The sequence below is a fragment of the Coptis chinensis genome, chromosome 7 (genome assembly GCF_015680905.1).
Source record: "Coptis chinensis isolate HL-2020 chromosome 7, ASM1568090v1, whole genome shotgun sequence".
NCBI lineage: Eukaryota > Viridiplantae > Streptophyta > Magnoliopsida > Ranunculales > Ranunculaceae > Coptis > Coptis chinensis.
The window spans coordinates 75,077,517-75,096,452 of NC_141462.1; the positions used below are offsets into that span (position 1 = coordinate 75,077,517).

General features: G+C 36.6%; 1 long non-coding RNA gene across 1 annotated transcript; it reads right to left on the reverse strand.

Annotated features, from left to right (window-relative positions):
- Positions 1 to 11,662: 11,662 nt before the first annotated feature.
- Positions 11,663 to 16,610, reverse strand: LOC147488874 (uncharacterized). Its single transcript, XR_015202512.1, has 2 exons — positions 15,907 to 16,610; positions 11,663 to 14,248 (listed from the first exon to the last, which is right to left on the reverse strand). It is a non-coding gene; the product is annotated as an uncharacterized LOC147488874 (long non-coding RNA).
- Positions 16,611 to 18,936: the final 2,326 nt, after the last annotated feature.

Below are 18,936 nucleotides of genomic sequence, written 5' to 3' on the forward strand. Positions count from 1 at the left end.
GAAGCCATCATGCCCAGGAGCCTTGTTATTCTCCATACTAAATAGCGTGGCTTTGACTTCATCATAGTAGAATTCACTTTCAAGAACAACAACATCAGAACCTGAAATGGCACCTGAAGCCTGTATAAAGTTAAAAAAATCTTCATGTGCAATGTCTGCCTCCTGGCCAAACATAGATTCATAGAAGTTTAGGAACTCCAATGATACTTGATCAGGGTCATTTAAAGTTATTCCATTGTTATTCTCGATCAATTTCCTAGACAAGATTTCTTCATTTCTTTTCCTTGATGGCATTAAAGAAGTAAGCATTGCATATGTCATTGAATTGGAGCCAATCACAATCAGCATTTTGTCTCAGATCAGCTTGTTCCATCTTAGAAAGAGAAGTGTATGAACATCTTATTCCTTTTTCTTGCTGGGACAGGAGGGCATCGGAGGGAGAGGCTTGACGAAGCTTCTGAATATCATAGAGTTTTTCTTTAGCTGCATTAACTCTTGCTGAAAAACTTGAGAATTTTCCTCTAGATCATCCTCTGATTGCCTTTTTGAGCATTCTTAACTTAGAATTGATAATATATACATGGTTACCTTGTAAAGGAATATCCCACACTTTCAAAACAACCTCCTGGAACTCAGGATGCATATACCATATGTTGCAGAATCTGAAAGGCATGTGAGGCTTTTTAGAACTATACCAATGTATTGAGATTGGTAAGTGATCAGAGACTCCTGGAGGATGGAATGAAAATAGCTTTAGATACAAATGAAGAGCTTCATGCAGTATTGACAAGGCATCTATCAATTTTGGATATCTTTCTAGAATTTTCATTTGCATTGTTAGACCAAGTGTAAAAACTTCCTGAAAATTTCAAATAAGTTAGTCCAGTGGTTGTTCTAGAATTTCCATCTGCATTGTTAGACCAAGTGTAAAAGCTTCCGGAAAATTTCAAATCAGTTAGTCCAGTAGTTGTAAGACAATGCATAAATCCCATAGTTTCCCTTGGGTGTACTGCTACACAACCAACTCTTTCATGAGATTAAAGAACATTAATGTTGAAATCTCCTATGACACACCATGGCTTAGAGAAGTAAGAGCTCAAGTTTTTTAGATAATTCAATAAAGAAGTTCTTTCATGACTATCATTACTTGCATAAACAACAATGAGAAAGAAAGTTTTACCATCTGCAAGGTTGGTCACATAAGAGTGTATATACTAACTGGTTTCAGAGAGTTTATTAATTCTAAAATAGTTATAATCCTAACAGATTGAGCCATATTCTTCCACTAGGATCATTATTATAGTTACTACCGAAATGCCATCCATGATAACATATGTTCTTGATGTTTAAGGATTTCTGTTATCTAACTTTTGTTTCCAAAAGGCCAAAAATACATAGTTATTCTCAAGTCTTATTTTTCCCACTTCTTTAGCTTTGTGGTGATCATTTATACCTCTGACATTCTATACTCCTATAGTTCTCATCATCATGGAGTTAGTGTTAGGGTGTAATTAACACAACCCCAAGAATAATTAAGATCTTAGAAGCAATGTAACAAGAACGTTACAAGCGAAATTAAATAACTGCGACAAAACAACCGAATAACATTAAGAATTTAACGAGGTTCGGCAATATTGCCTATGTCTTCCAAAGCACACCAATTTCACTATTTAAAGATGAAAGCTCCTACAACTAGCTCTCTGTCTCTCACTCAAAGCCTTGATTTCCTTAATTGAAATCAGGCACAAAATCACTCAAACAAATATTGTTTCTCACCCTCAATTTGATGCAATTCATGAATGATAAAGCACATATTTATAGGCTTTTCATTTACCTTCAAATAGTTGCAGCCTTTATTGTTGAATTTGAATTCTTATATTTAGGATCTTGTATTGTGACTTTTGAGCTTCTATCAACCTCCTTTGCTTAATGAAGTTTTACCACGTGATGAATATAGCCTATCACTAATCTTCAATTCACATTGTAATGATTTAGCTCCATACGTAACTAACAATCTCCTACTTGGAGACTGAAGCATAACATCTTTAACTCTAGTGAAACTTGGTGTGCTCATTCCCTCGATCTTCACGCATGAAGACCTACTGAAAATGAACACAACTTCAGTTTGTCAATGGTGACTGGCTTGGTTAACATATTGGCTGAGTTCTTACTCCCTTGAATCTTTTCAAGCTTTAGAACACCATCTTCCAGAAGTGTACGAATGAAATGGTACCTCCGGTCTATGTGCTTCGTTCTTGAGTGAAACGCCGAGTTCTTGGCAAGATGAGTTGCACTTTGAGTGTCACTGTATAATGTGCTATTCTCTTGTTCCCTACCCAGTTCCTCCAAAAGACCTTGCAACCAAATCATCTCCTTGCTAGCTTCTGTGACTGCAACATACTCAGCCTCTGTTGTCGATAAAGCTACAATCTTCTGTAGCTGAGCGACCCAACTTACTATCGTGGAACCCACAGTGAACACATACCCAGTAGTACTCATACGATAGTCAATTTCACCAGCTAAGTTGGCATCTATATAACCATGTAGTAAATTGTCACCTCGACCAAAGCATAAAGATATATCGCTGGTACCTCTTAAGTACCTGAGAATCCACTTCACTACATCCCAGTGATGTTTTCCAGGATTGCTCATAAATCGGCTCACTACTCCCATTGCATGGGCAATGTCTGGTCTGGTACAGACCATAGTATACATTAGACTGTCGATTGCTGACGCATATGACACCTTTGCCATAAAGTCTTTTTCCTGATCTGTCTTTGGCGACTTCTCCTTGGATAACCTAAAATGATTAGCCAAAGGTGTGCTAACTGGTTTAGCATCACTCATGTTGAAACGTTTTAGAACCTTTTCAACATACTCTGCTTGAGATAGCTTCAGTGTTCCATTTGCTCTGTCCCTGTTGATTCTCATTCCAAGAATCTGTTTGGCAGCTCCCAAATCCTTCATAGCAAACTCATTTGCTAGTTGCTTCTTCAAGTTCATTATTTCTTTCATGTTTGATCCTGCCACCAACATGTCATCCACATAGAGTAAAAGGAAAATATACCTGGTGTCAAACTTCTTGAAGTAGCAACAGTGATCCGCATTGCACCAGTTGTAGCCATTACCGTGCATAAAGCTGTCGAACTTCTTGTACCACTGCCTGGGAGCTTGCTTTAGTCCATACAAGCTCTTTCTGAGCTTGCAAACCATTTTCTCCTTGCCATGAATTAAGTAACCCTATGGTTGCTGCATGTAAATCTCTTCCTCCAAATTGCCATAGAGAAATGTAGTCTTCACATCAAGCTGCTTAAGATACAAGTCTTCTGCAGCCACAATACTCAACACCACTTTGATAGTTGTTAGCTTCACAATTGGGGAGAAAATTTCCGTGTAGTTGATGCCTTCCTTCTATTGAAAGCCTTTGACTACCAATCTGGCCTTGTACCACTTACTTTCATCATGTTCTTCCTTAACTCTGTAAACCCACTTGTTGTGTAGAGCCCGCTTTTCCATGGATAGTTTAGTTAACTCCCAAGTCTGGTTTGAGATGAGGGATTCCATCTCATCCTACATAGCTAGCTCCCATTTGCTTGCATCCTCTACCTCTAATGCTTCATCATAGCATTAGGGTTCACCACCATCAGTAAGCAACAAGAAGTGGACATAAGTAGATGACAGACACCTTGTGCTCGGCACAGGTGGCTTAGATGACTTTCTTGGTTCAGGGGCAGGAGTTGGACTCTGTGGTGTTGCACCCTCAACACTACCATTTGCGTCTAGTAGAAGAACCTCAACAACCGGTTGTTATTTTGTAACACGACTAGCTTCAAGGTCTTCCAACTCAACATACTCAGTATCACTGAGTTGTGTATCATTCCTGTCTTTGTACACCACATCCTCATTGAATACCACATCTCTGCTTCTTATGATTTTTCGGTTTTGGTAGTCCCAAAAGCGATAACCAAACTTGTTGATGCCATATCCAATAAATGTGCATTTCAAGGACTTGGGGTCCAGCTTGCCCCTAGCATTGTCACTGATATGTACATAGGGAATACAACAAAAAACTTTCAAGTGTGAAAGCTTTACCCCCTTTCCGCTCCAAGCTTCCTTTGGAATTCCAAAATCTAATGGAACTGATGGTCCATGACTAACCAAGTAAGCTGCTGTACTGATTGCCTCTGTCCAGAATTGCTTTGGCAATCTAGCGTGAATATGCATGCTCCTAGCACGCTCTGTCAAAATTTTGTTCATTCTTTCTGCAACACCATTCTGATAAGGTGTCCCTGGAACAGTCTTTTCCATCTTGATCCCACTAGAAGACCAAAAAACTTTGAACTCTTTGTCACCATATCATCCACCATTATCGGATCGCAAGCATTTTAGCTTCAGCCTTGTTTGATTTTCCACTATGGCCTTCCAGTCTTTGAACACGTCGAAGACCTTCGACTTTTGTCTAAGGAAATAGACCTAGACTTTCCTTATGCAGTCATCGATAAAGGTGATGAAGAAAGACTTCCCACCGATTGAGGCCACAATAGCTGGCCCCCAAACAGCAGTATGAACTAGCTCAAGCTTCTGGCTTTTCAGAGTTTTTCCGATTTTCTAAAAACTTACCCTTTTCTGCTTCCCGAAGATGCAGTCTTCACACATGTCAATCTCAATAGATTGTACACCAAGTAGCTTTCCTTTTGAGTGTAAGATTTTTAATCCTGTCTCACTCATGTGCCCAAGTCTTCTGTGCCATAGGTTTGGATCATCCTTGCTATGAGCCACTGCAATGGAACCGCATGCATTTGTGGTCAAGTAGAGAGTACCGTCTTTCTGGCCACGTGCAACTATCCTTGCACCTTTAGAAACCTTCCAGGCATCATTTGCAAAGGTTGTAACATAACCTTCATTTGTAAGTTGCCCCACTGAGATTAGATTTCCCCTTAAGTCAGGTACGTGCCTAACTTCCTTCAATCTCCATACAGACCCATTTAGCTTGATCTATATATCACCTTTTCCGATAATACTGCATGGCTGGTCATCTCCCAGATATACCTTTCCAAGATCACCAGGTACATAGTTCTCAAAGAACTCTTTGTGTGCAGTGGCGTGGAATGAAGCACCAGAGTCCAGTACCCAAGACTCGGCTTTGCTCTCCATAGAGCAAATTAAGGCATCCTCAGCAACAATATTTGCTCCGAGATCCTTCTCAGCTTCCCTCTTTGGAGATCGACATTCATTAGCATAATGGCCTTTCTTGCCACAATTCCAACATACACCTTTCAGTTTTCTTGACTTTGACTTGCCCCTCTTGGGTTTGGATCCACCGTAACCCGAACCACTATGTGAGCTTCTCCCTCTGCTTTTAACATTTAAAGCAGTACCTGAAGACTCCCCAGTAGCTTGTTTCCTGATTTCTTCTGTCATAATCAAACTTACCACATTATTGAATTCCAACTTTAACTTCCCGGCAGAGCTACTAATAGCTGTTACCATATCTGCCCAACTCTCGGGCATTTGACTTAGAACCAACAAGGCTCTAATCTCGTCGCTGAACGTTATTTCAACTGACAAAAGTTGAGAAGTCATCGTGTTGAACTCGTTTAGATGTTCTGCGAAAGATTCTCCATGCATCTTTAAAGTAAATAACTTTTTAATAAGATGCACTTTGTTTGCTGCTGAGGGTTGCTCGTACATCTTTGATAGAGCGGCCATGAGAGAAGCCGTCGTCTTCTCCGTTGCAATATTGAAAGCAATTGATTTTGTGAGTGATAGTCGAATGGTGCCGAGTGCTGTTCTGTCAAGCACATCCCATTTATTTTGTGTTATGTCTGTCGGTTTTTCGCCAAGTGGAAGATAGAGATCTTTTTGATAAAGGTAGTCTTCTATTTGCATCTTCCAGTACCCGAAGTTCGAGCCATTGAACTTCTCCATTTTTAACTTCCCTTCGTCTGTAGCCATTACTCCCACTTCCAACTAAGCAAAAAATTAATTTCTTCTTAATCAGAAAATAACCGCTCTGATACCAATTGTTAGGGTGTAAACCCCAAGAATAATTAAGATCTTAGAAGCAATGTAACAAGGACGTACAAGCGAAATTAAATAACTGCGACAAAACAACCGAATAACACTAAGAATTTAACGAGGTTCGGCAATATTGCCTACGTCCTCCAAAACACACCAATTTCACTATTTAAAGATGAAAGCTCCTACAATTAGTTTTCTGTCTCTCACTCAAAGCCTTGATTTCCTTAATTGAAATCAGGCACAAAATCACTCAAACAAATATTGTTTCTCACCCTCAATTTGATGCAATTCACGAATCATGATAAAGCACATATTTATAGGCTTTTCATTTACCTTCAAATAGTTGCAGCCTTTATTGTTGAATTTGAATCCTTATATTTAGGATCTTGTATTGTGACTTTTGAGCTTCTGCCAACCTCCTTTGTTGAATGAAGTTTTACCACGTGATGAATATAGCCTATCACTAATTTTCAATTCACATTGTAATGATTCAGCTCTATACGTAACTAACAGTTAGGGGTCGTTTGTTTTTCTGAGCCTATGAATGCTGAATGCTGAATGGCTCAATCTCTGAATGCTAAATGCCGATTGCTGAATTTTAAAAAACATGTTTGTTTTCTCGCTAGAATAACCTGCTCAAGGTCAATATAAATCATTCGGACAATTTTACTCATGCTATCTATTTTAAACACTAACTTGATTTCTTGTTAAACAAAATATATATTATATTTGAGGAGAAGAGATGGATTACCTAAAAAATAAATGATAAATAAATTTATTTAAAATATGTTTTCACAAATATATTTTAACGGTTTATTTTCATATTTTGTTTATTTTCATAATATATATATGTAATTCTATTTTTAACAAAATGGATATCATTCACCCAAAAAAATGAAAAAACCCGTGACGCCAACATCAAATTTTGAAGAACTTATTTTGAAGCCATAAAAGTCAAGGTAGGAAAGTAGATGGGTTCTTAAGATTGGGTTCTTAAGAAAGGGCAAGAAGGGACTTTCTTGTTTCAAGTATTAGAATTCAAAGATTCGTAAGAAATTTTGGTGCTTGAATCTTTGAATGCTAAAAGTACCACTGAATGCTTAAACTACTTAAAAAAAACAAACAAGTTTTGAGCCTCTGAATGCTTAAAACTTAAGTTTAAGAGGCTCTGAATGCTGAATTCAAAAAAAACAAACAACCCCTTAGTGTCTTTTTGCTTCTACTAGGAGCCTTATGTTTACCATTACTCTTCATAGAGTTTTGTTCCACGAGCTCCGATCCTTACCTTTTGCCTTTTGCTTACTTTGTCTTTGATTCCTTGTAGCTACAGCAGGGCTGAAAGTTATCTGTGTGCTGGTAATGGCATTACTCACTGGAGGTCGATCAACATATTCATGGTCTGAGAAATACTCCTTCTCACTCATAGGAGAGTCATCCTCAGATAAGTGCTCAGATTCTTGATGAAGTTTATATGTTAAAAACAGTTGAGGATCACTGGGATTGTCTTCAGATGTGCAGATAATAGGATCCTCAATGAAACCTTCAGTAATGTTGATTTCTTTGTCTTTGTCAGGGATAAACAGTTGTAGGTTCATCTTGGGCTTTCTCAGCAGTAAAAGTGTTAGGCATATCTTGGTAAACCTCAGTGTTACATTCAAGAACAATTTCAAAAATTCGATCTTGTTGCTGAGAGTGTACAACTAGCTCACTTCCTTCCACTTGATCAACTGATGTCATATCAAATGTTAGTCGCACTATAAATGCCAAATGTTTTTTTTTTTTTTTATTATTATTATTATTTTTTAAGAATATATTTTATTCAATATATAAAAAAAAAAAACCATACAAAGGTAGTGGTAGACACTAGACAGGCCCGCCACAAATTGTGTTGCAAGCCTCTTCTGAATATATAGCAAAAGCTATTCGCCTAAATACATATTCATTAGAGCCAGCAGTCAATACATTGCCATCCGTTATCTTTTGTAATCTCCTAAGAAGTTCCACCGTGCAACTCGGGTGCCAAAAAGCCGAAGGTGTCAAATGCATATGGGATATGATGAAACAATGCTGATTTGAGTGTCGGCTCGTCCATAAGGCGAGTTAGACAATTGCCTATGGCCTCGAGTAAATGAAGGCCTCAAATTTCAAACAAAATTGCAAAAATCCCTTATAAAAGTGGTAAGAAAATCTTTTTCATATGAAAAAAAAAAAAATCTCCGACTTATAAAAGAGGTGATAATCTCATAAAATCTTCCTTAAACATAGGTAATAATTTCTATTATGTTAAAAAACATGGGTCCTATTACTGCCGTACCCCAATTTGTGTTGGGCAGACTCCCACAAAAAAAAACAATTATTACAAGTATGCCATTGGTTTCAAAAAATCTAAAAAAAAAACAATTATTATAAGTATGCCATTGGTCCCCAAAAAATTGAATTCGAAACCGCAAACTTAAACGACCCGGCTAGGTCGTTTGAACTAAGTCTCAAACGACTTGGCCACACCGTTTGGGACTTAGTCTAAACGACCTGGCCAGATCGTTTGGACTAAGTCCCAAACGACTTGGCCACACCGTTTGGGACTTAGTCCAAACGACCCGGCCACACCGGGTCAAGAGCCTAAAAAACGTAACTTTGAATTTTTTCAAAGTTCAAATTTCAAACGACATGGCCACATCGTTTTGAACTAAGTCCAAACGGTGTGACCATATCGTTGGAGACTTAGTCCAAACGGTGTAGCCATATCGTTGGGGATTTTTCTAAGTCCAAACGGTGTGGCCATTTTTTTATAAGTTCAAATCCATACGGCCACATCGTTTTGGACTTAGTCCGCATCGGCCATGTCGTTAGATTTGAACTTTGAAAAAAATTCAAAGTTCTCGCTTTTTGGGCTCTTGACCGTGTGGCGGAACATCGTTTGGACTAAGTCCCAAACGGTGTGGCCAAGTTGTTTGGGACTTAGTCCAAACGACCTAGTCGGGTCGTTTAAGTTTGGAGTTTCGAATTCAATTTTTTGGGAATCAATGACATACTTGTAATAATTGTTTTTTTTTTTTTGAAACCAATGGCACACTTGTAATAATCGTTTTTTTTGGGAGTCCACCCAACACAAATTGGGGTCCGGCAGTAACAAATACCAAAAACATTGCTAAAAAACCTCAAGATTATCGGAACGTTTACTTAAGTCGAATTTCCAGGAAAGCAATAAATATCTGATTAAACTACCAAATCTTCTCACTTCCTTTCTTTACTTATTAGAGAGTTATCAAGATCGATTTTGAGCACAAAAGAAAATTCTATTAAGCAATTGTACGTATATATAAGAAAATTTCCAAAATAATGAAGAAAAAGCCTCAACTTAGAGCTTCTGCTGAAGGCCTCGCCTTGGGTTGAGCCGGCCCGGGCTATATATGCATGTTAATTTGTTCATGTTTCTACTGCCATTGTATTATTAGAGGCTTGGCCAACCTGGGACCTGAACCCCACCATTGGAGAAACTCTAGTTACGTCAATACACATATGCTTCATTTCGGATCAGTTATAAATCAAAACATTTGCCAGTCTAAGTCGATCTACCATTATTTTTTATTTTTTGTATAACCGAACTGAGTATGAGTCATAAAAGGAAAGTAAAATTTGGGTAAAATTGTGGAACAATCTGTAAAAAGAAAAAAACTTAAGCTGAGATTTGATAGGTGCGAAAAGAGAGAAATCGCATGACAATGGGGAGAGTGGTCGTCGACAAACAAGCACAACCTAGATGAAAACAAGCGCAGCCTAGATGTTTATTTGATGTAAAGCTGAATTGTGTCCATCATTAAAACTTGCTATCTAACTTTGCCAATGGAAATTGATCGAGCAAAGTTTTAGGTCCAAGCTGCCTAGCCAGACCCTTCGGTAAGCGATGCCAAGGCAAATATATCTCAATGTGCATGTTTGCTACTCAACCAACTCCTACAAATGCCCAAAGGATGACTAGTGCAACATGTCTACTGCTATTGTAGAGTATTTTTCGGCGCTAAGCTGGTCCCAAAAAGAAATGTCTAAACTCCATTTCCCTTAGACCACCCAAGAGCGACTTTCGGTGTTGCATGCAGAATTGCAAGAAGACCAAAGATACTCATGGACAAAATTAAGATTAATGTTAGTTGGGTATACTTTACGTCTCTACCCAATGTTTGTCACCCAAAACTTACTGGTAATTGACTTGAATTGTATACCTAAATTTTATCCTTTATGCTTTAGAGTTTAGACCAGTTTCCAAGAAACCGAATATTGCAAATCACCCTGCCTAGCTTCAGTCCTTCAGCTAATTAATGGTAAAGATTCCAGACCAATGTGCATATACAGATATACTGTATGCAAATTTTGAGTTCTGCTTAATTGTAACAGTTCTTTTTTGTTGTTTAACAAGCATTATTCTTGATAGAATTAATAAACAAACAAGCTAGCAAGGGAATTTAAATAACTGGCCGGACCACATACTTTATGCATGTGGGTAATCTGAGTGATTAATCTGGGCCACCTAATACGTGGATTGCTTTCCAAGCAAAGAAAGTAAACATAGTGAATGAGGGGTAATAATCGCTTGGTGTGTAGTAAAGTACCGTTGGCCATACAAAAATCATAAAGATTTCAAAATAACGAGTAGCTCTTAATGGTTCTGAGGACACGCGACAACAACAAGAGTTTTTTTTTCTGAGGTCAGACTACCCATACAAATGCTGGAGTATGGAATATAATTTATGAAAGTATTAGTTAGTACGTAGATCTTTTAATTCCCTAAAACCCCACCAAAATTTATTAAATTTAGTAGTTGAGATCTGAAATTTTACCTGTGTGCAGATACAATATGTATATAATTAACTAACTCAATCATTGTTCTTCCTTCTTCTTAATGCCATGGCAAACAATATTGTGCAGCTAGCAAATTTTTTATACACTAACCACTACTTGAACAATAATGGTTGGGCTTGTTTGCTTGTAAAATTCTCTGTATGGGAACTTGATCGAGCTAGAACGGCGGGCTATTGCAGATGTTCCCGCCACTAAAAATCTAACAAAAATGAAGTGAAGTAAGTGACAACGTTTAAAATTCGTAACACTTTTACCTGTATTTATTATTTGCATCTTTTGGAAGGAATTTGAAGGTAAAAATCAATCAATACTTAGAATCATTCCAAGATACTAATTCTAGTTCAAAACCATTTCCAGCTGTCTAGGCGTCTAGCTCAAACTTATACGGCGAGATTTAGAGGCAAACAAGCCAATGGAATAAGTTACTTTTTATAGATGCTTATTATCAGCATTTCGATCAAATTACCTTAATTACGCAATTATATTATCCATATACAATTAGAAAATTACTGTAATTTTACTATTTGGGAATATTCATGTACTTTTCACTATTTTGATGAAAAACATGAGCACGTTTGTTTCTCTTGGAAATCTAACAATTCCCTTACATTTTAGTACGAAGTTCATGCAAGTATATATCTTGAGATTTAACAGCTCATATACTAAAAGAATGAAGAGATTTATATATCATTCCATGAAAGAAAACTGATCGAAGAAAGCTAGCTAGGCCGGAAAAAATTAACAGAAAAGACGTACATGCCAACCTATGATACTATCTTTGCAATGCAAGGAAACCGGCCTCCACTATATTCTTATTCATTTTGTGAGAACTGAATCTGATCTTCAGAACAACATACACCCTTGACTACACAAGTACCTTGTGGTGGTCCAGAAAGTAAAAATGCTCTCTACTTTTTCCATATGCCTTGAACTCCGATCCTACAACATTTTGATCTTTTTCATAGCTTTATCTTCATGAATTGGATCTGGGTCGTGAACAACTCATCTAGCTAGAACAAGAAAGAGAACATGAATAGAGATGAATGGCATTGCTTACAACACTGCTCAATGGAAATAATTAAACCTCCTACATATCTATGCAGAGATTTCCTCATAAGAAGTAGTTTAAATTATTTATGCATGTCATACATTATAATGCCACAATGATATACAGCGCGCAAAAATCATTTGGTGACATTGCGATTAGCTTTCTTCATCTTACGGCCAAGATCATCAAGAAATACTGGTGAAAACGAAACCTCAATCTCTTCGGAAAGATCAACTCGAATACGATGGTGATTCGGAGACCCCTTCCTTTTTCTTGATGGGAGTGATTTTGGTTTCTTTGGTGCAGGTGGGCAATTTTGGATCACTGGGATCTTGTGCTCCAATGTTGTTGGAGTTCTAAATCCATCGTCATTCTCATCGACATTTAACTCTCCTAGTGATGGCATTTTCAGCTCCTTCTTGAGAAAAAAATCATCATCTTTAATACACTTCTTGACATCATCTTCGTGTTGATGACATTCTTGAGAAGCAGATATTTGATTCTCACCAGAGAATTCTATCCGAAAGTCGAATTCGATAGTCTCTTTGTCTTTCTCAATGAATAAGAATTCAGAATTTGACATACCAACAAAGGAAATATGATCAAGTTTAGCGTACATGAAGAGAAATAAAGCTGCAAGAAATGAAAGAAAACAAGACTAGCAAACAAGAAGAACAAGAACAACTAACACGTACTAGTTAAAAGGAGAAAAGGATATCGGGTTCTTGGTTAATTATAGATGTAGTACATGGAATATAATCATCAAATTCACCATGTTTTGTATTACTATAGTGGCAATTCTCTGAGGTTCTTTAGCTTTGTTGGATCAGAGAGATCTGAAAAGAGAGGGAAATGTATAGAAACAGTTTAGTGTACACTTTATAAAGAGAGGGAGAAAGAGAGATATGTCTGGAGTGTAACAAAGTGTGCATTGGATCCTTCACCAAAGGGGGGGTTTGTTTTGAAAGCTTCTCCACCTTCTATTTCTCTCTCTACGACTCTACCAAATGGCCTTAAATCTGTCTGTCTTTCACAACTACAAAATCTGCTGTCTCTACTTTTCATTCTACTTTTTTCTGATTAATACGTATTTTGATGCATCAATGCACGTGCCTTGCAACAGGGAATTAACTTTATCATATGTTCATATCAAATATGATGCATGTATTATCTCATTTCTCATCAAATCAAACAGAGATTTCTGTCTAACATTCTTAATAGCCAAACAGTTAGAATATTATATCTTCCACCCAAAACCGATCCGATCCGAACACTATAAAATCAATTAAATTTTAAATTAAATTGATTAATTTTAGTCATATAATTAATAAAATTTATACAAAATTAATTATAAATATTACTAAATTGCCATTTTATCAGTTTGTATTATTTCAGTGGAGGACAAAAATCTAAAACCAAACCAATATTTTATGGGAATTCAAAATTGAACACATTACCAAACCAAAACGGAATTACTAAAACCCAAACTATTTTTTATCAGTTTGGTTCGGTCGGATATCGAATTATCGAAATCCTTTGGCCGATTTGGAATGGATTTTCAAGTGTTGATGTTTGCTGTGTGCCTAAATTTAGAGCACAGTTGCTACAAATGTGCTTTCATTCCAGGCCAATTTAAGAATAAATTCTGAATTTTGTATGGTAAAGAGAATAAATTCTGAATTGAACTACAAGTCTCATGTCAAAATTACTGTTTAGTTGTTTGGAGATTGGTATAAAACAAAGGTGTCCCATTTTTAGATATGTAGTCTAGGTGCCAGAGATCTGAGCAACATGTACATTTTCCCTACTCATCATCAACTGAATCAAGCACAATTGACACACCACCAACCTAGTGAGATGCACTTTATGCCGTTTTGTCGTTGATTTGTTTTGTTTGGCTGGGCCATCTCATGTTTAACCAATGATCAATCAAAAGGTCGTAAATAAACATGATCATAGTTAGACCAGTAAATTAACTAGGCAGATCCACAAAACAAACAATACGTCTGCATCATACATGATAGTGCTGGTTATAGGCAACAATACAACATCCCCCAAAATGAAAATCACAGGCATACAAATGATGCAATCATGCAACAGCCTTTAGCCATCCTGGGCCATTTTCAAAGTCCAAACCACTACCTTGGGCGCCTGATTCGGATTAGTAGCTATTTACTTAGGATCCACCAGTGAATATGGCAAAGAGACTGGAAGTAGTTGTGATTGCTAATGTGGATTGGTTTCATTTTCCAAAATAAGAGTTAACAATTCATGAGATCTTCAATTATTCTTCTCATTGACTTTGTCAAGACTCAAGAGATGCTGAGAAAAGAGAAAAAAAAAATGGAAAACAAAATGAATGTTAAGTACATAGCAGGGGACCGCATTAGAGTGTTTGGTTTTCATCATCAAAGGAGTATAATTTCTGATTTAATTCCATTGTTTATACAGATTTTATTTGTAACAGTGCTTAAAAGTTATAACCAAACTACAGTTAGTTTTCTTAAGCACACACTCTCATGGAGGAGAGCATCATTGCATATCATCCTCATGCTTCATGATTTTGCTTCCATCTCCAAGCATCATGTGCCATGTCTAACAATCATTTTCTCTCCCAGTTTCAGCTCACCCCACCCCCCCCAGGAATCTCCATTTCTCTGTTTTCTTTCTGGGTGTCTTGTTTAAAAAAGTTTTCTTTAGAATACAAGGACATGTTTTCCACTATGGGGGTGTCTTGACTCACTTGTAGTATCCGCAAACAAAGTGTTGTTATATCATTTTGGTGATTCTTTAGGGTAAGATTTCCCTTTCTCCTAATCTTTTGGGTAGATAATAGGAGCCTTTATTAGGTGAAACTTTTTTTCTATTCAATTTACTCTGGCACAGATTTAGGATAAAGGAAAAGTTCTTTTTATCAAAGGTATAATTTTGTTAAATTAAAGATTATTATGGGATTCTACAACGAAACATTCCAAACATACTAGGTGGCCGCAAGCGTGGCCTGGCCAATCAGTTACGCTAGTAGCAACGAGATACAAATACACAGAGCAGGAATTTCACTGCTTCATCACATTCGCTTTTGATACATTTGATTTTCTGATAGAATATGTAGAGCTCCTTAAGAGATCGCGAAAAGTATTGAATATGCTAGAAGATATAGAATGTGGGTTCCAGTGCAACCTAATTACGTACAATAGTACAAAAGAAAAGGAAAACATAGCTCAGTTGAAGACGTAGAAGGGTGCTCTTAAACAATTTTTTTTGATATATTCAAGAGGAATTGTCGTGAAATAAGGTAAGATGTAGTTTGTTAAAAGTCCAAGATTACCTGGGCACCTCGCGGATGATTGCATATGAGTACCCTCTAGCTAGTCTTTGTGAATTTACTCAATTTGGTACTAGTAGGCATAGTACAAAATATCCTGATATATCGCGATATTTGGAGATATCTATCCAGATTTTAGAGAAAGATATATAAATATCATGATATGCACAGAGATATATACAACTGCAAATATCGGTGATATTTCGATGATATTTGTGATATTTGAAGATATTTTATGATATTTTACGATATTTGGTGATATTTTATGTATATAACAATTTTATTTAATATTTACCATTATATTTCAAATAAATATAAATAATATATCATGATATATTAAGAAATATCTACAATATCTACGATATTTATCGATATTTTGAATATATCCACGATATTTGCATGTAGAACAATGTCAAATATTCCCAAAGAGGGGGATATATCCACGATACATATCCAGAAATTGAATATCGATAAATACCTATATCATGATATTTTGTACTATGCCAGTAAGTGCTTTGGTCCAACTGTGATGGACTTTAGCTAATGCTGCTTTCATCGTTGTTACAGTTTAGAAAATTAAGCTTACAATATCACTAACTCAATAAGATGGCAAGATTAGTTCAACTCACAAAAGAGTACGAAGTTTTGTACGGACCTTGGAAACTTGGAAGAGTAAGTAGCAGGTGTGTAACTAACAGCAGTGGTAGTTGGAGAATAGTCGCTGGTAGGGAGAACTGCAGCTCTTTCTGCTTCTCCAATTATGCGCCTTAAGCCCCTATATATGGTATGACCCTATAAATGGGCTTCAATTCGAGGCTCCAACTAACATGAGGCAGTTGCTGGGAGTCTGGGATGGTACTATACTATCTGAAAAGTAATAATATATATAGGCCAAATCAACCGCCAGTCCATATTCAGCAACGATCAGAAAACTAGATTAAGAACTGGTGACAATGACCCATGATCATCTTTGCAGGATCATGATAGCTGAGATGATGTCTGATCTTTGAAGCTATGCATTCTACGACACGGCACACTGATGGTTATGCAGTGTTGTACTAGGTGTAGATCGAGGAAAGGATCTACTCTCTGCCTTTCTGTAGGTACTTTAATTTCCCTGTGGATAGTTTATTGACTTATTGTATATCTATGTGTAGATAAGGTACAAACCCAATAAAGTATTGTATATGTCAAATTTATAGTCCAGTACTCAGTAATTCAGTTTGGAAGATGTTGACTTCTTTGTCTATCATGGTGTATTGTGTATAGCAGTCTATTTGTACCGAGTATTATGACTCTCAATCCTCAGTTGATTTATGCCAAAATATTGTTGGAATAGCCGAATAGGGAATTGGTAAACTTTGAATGAGATAGATCAACTACTACGATTGCTTCCGTGTTTAAAGTCTTGAAGCCGGATCAACATGCCAACTCTTGAAATATGAACATACATTTCACTAAGAAGAAAACACTACCTAGACGACGTTGCCTCAGCTAATTTGGGCTTCTATTGGGCTCGTTCATCCTAAAATAGATTCAAGTTTTGTCTAAAATTCAAAAGTAGACTAGGTTAGTTGGGCTCCGTTCAAGCCCAGATTTAACATAAGGATAATATCAAACTCAATTCAAGCCCATGCTTAACTCATTGCACTCTATTGGACCAAGCTAGATGGGCTCTTTTAACAATGTTTCCATGCGTTTATCTCAATTGGAAGCATTGTTCTAAAAATCGGTCTAGGCAGTCTCTAGGCGTTAGGGTGGTGCCCAATTTACTCGCCTAAGCCATTTAAAAAAAATCGGTGAACCGATTAGGTAGGCTAGGCGGACTAATCGGCCTCTAGGCGGTCTAATTAAGTTTTTTTTTAAATGATTAAATGTCGAAAATTAAGATTTGAATGAGTTTAAAAGACTAAAGTCCAATATAAATTATATACCACTATAAGAAATAATATGTTTTTATATGAAGTTGATATTATTTAACTATTACGCATTTTTGTAATGGGAGGGGTTCTAGGAACATATCAAATTCAAAATCGTTAGGGCATTTATAAATTTTGGATTTGGCTAATTTTTTGTAGATATGATTTTCTAACTATTCTAAACATTTTCACAAATAATCAAAAAAATAAAAAATTTATAAATTTGCCAAATATAATATAAAAAATGGTGAAAATAAACGGTCTACAATTAGCCAAATTTTGTAAATTGTTAACTACATTTGACAAATTTGAAATTTTTTGATTTTTTTTTTATTGGTGACAATGTTTAGAACAGTTAAGAGATTATATCTACAAAAAATTATCCTAATTCAAAACTTATAAATGTTTTAACGATTTTGAGTTTGTTAATGTGTTAAGATAAAATATGTCCCTAAAACCCCTCATTTTTGTAATAAGTATATTTGTTTGTATTTATTTTTTGAATTATAACAAATAATTTTTTTTTTTTTCTTGTGGTATAGGTACGTATTACTATCTAAGACCATTAATACTGAGTAGTTGAGAATGCTCCCAGTGACCCACGTCAGTCTCCCTTTTTTCTCTCATGCTGACACATCAGATTTTACCTAAAAAAATGAATTCTACGCCTTTTTTTGGCGATTTCAATTGTTCGTAGTCCAAAATACATAAAAAACCCAAAATAGATAAGTAGATAAAAACTTCTTTCTTAAATCTTATCTCCATTTTTAAACAAAACGAAACCTATTCTTCCAAAATTAAACTAAGAAATTGTTCTATCACCCAATATCCCCAATATCCTGTAAGTCGGTAACAAACTTCTCTTCACAACCAAACCGATCCTTTAGATCAATCAACCTTGCAACAAAATGCTAGCAGTACAACTCAAAACTTCGAGCTTCATAATCCACCGGTTCAAAGGATCCAAGATTCTCAATTGGATGGTCGAAGTTCTTGGTTATCTAAGAAGAAGCATTAATTTGACTTTCCAAATTGTACTAGAAGGTTATTCCAATGCGAGTTGGATAACTAGAGCTACCCACATTAATAAATCCCCATCCGGGTGGATATCCACAATCGCAAAGAGGAACGGTTTCGTGGGCATCCAAGAAACGACATCCATGTATCTCTCATTCAACTATAAAATCCAAGTTTATTGTGCTAGTAGCATTACAGGAGATGTTTGGTGAGTAAAGCTACCTACCACTATTTGGCGGCGAAGATTGAAGCATTGAAACAAAGGTGCAAACGATGGAGAAGAACAGGGCAAACGATGATCTCCCTTATGAGATAATTGAGAAGATACTCTCAAGGTTACCGGTCAAGTCTATTCTCAAGATTCAAAATTATCAAAATCATGGTGTTCTTGACGATCCCAATTTTGTTGATAGGCACTTTAGGGGTAGTTGATCCCGACCGCCATGATGATGATGCAGGAATCCTCCGCACCATGTGACGAAATTATTACTAAATCTAGGGGCCGGCTTGAACACCTCGAAACTGCAATGCCATCAGAGGAGGTAATTTTGGAGTGCAAACCGATTCACCGGAATTATTAACCGGGGAGCAACCGGTGAATCTGAAATGCACATTTGTAATGTTGCAAATGGATGGTGGGTGTTAATGACTGAGAATAGTCCAACTGGGGAAACATTGCAAGTGAAATCAACATTTTAATCTATTGCTAACTTTGTGTCATCCCGTGTGCTGATTGTTTTATTAGTTTA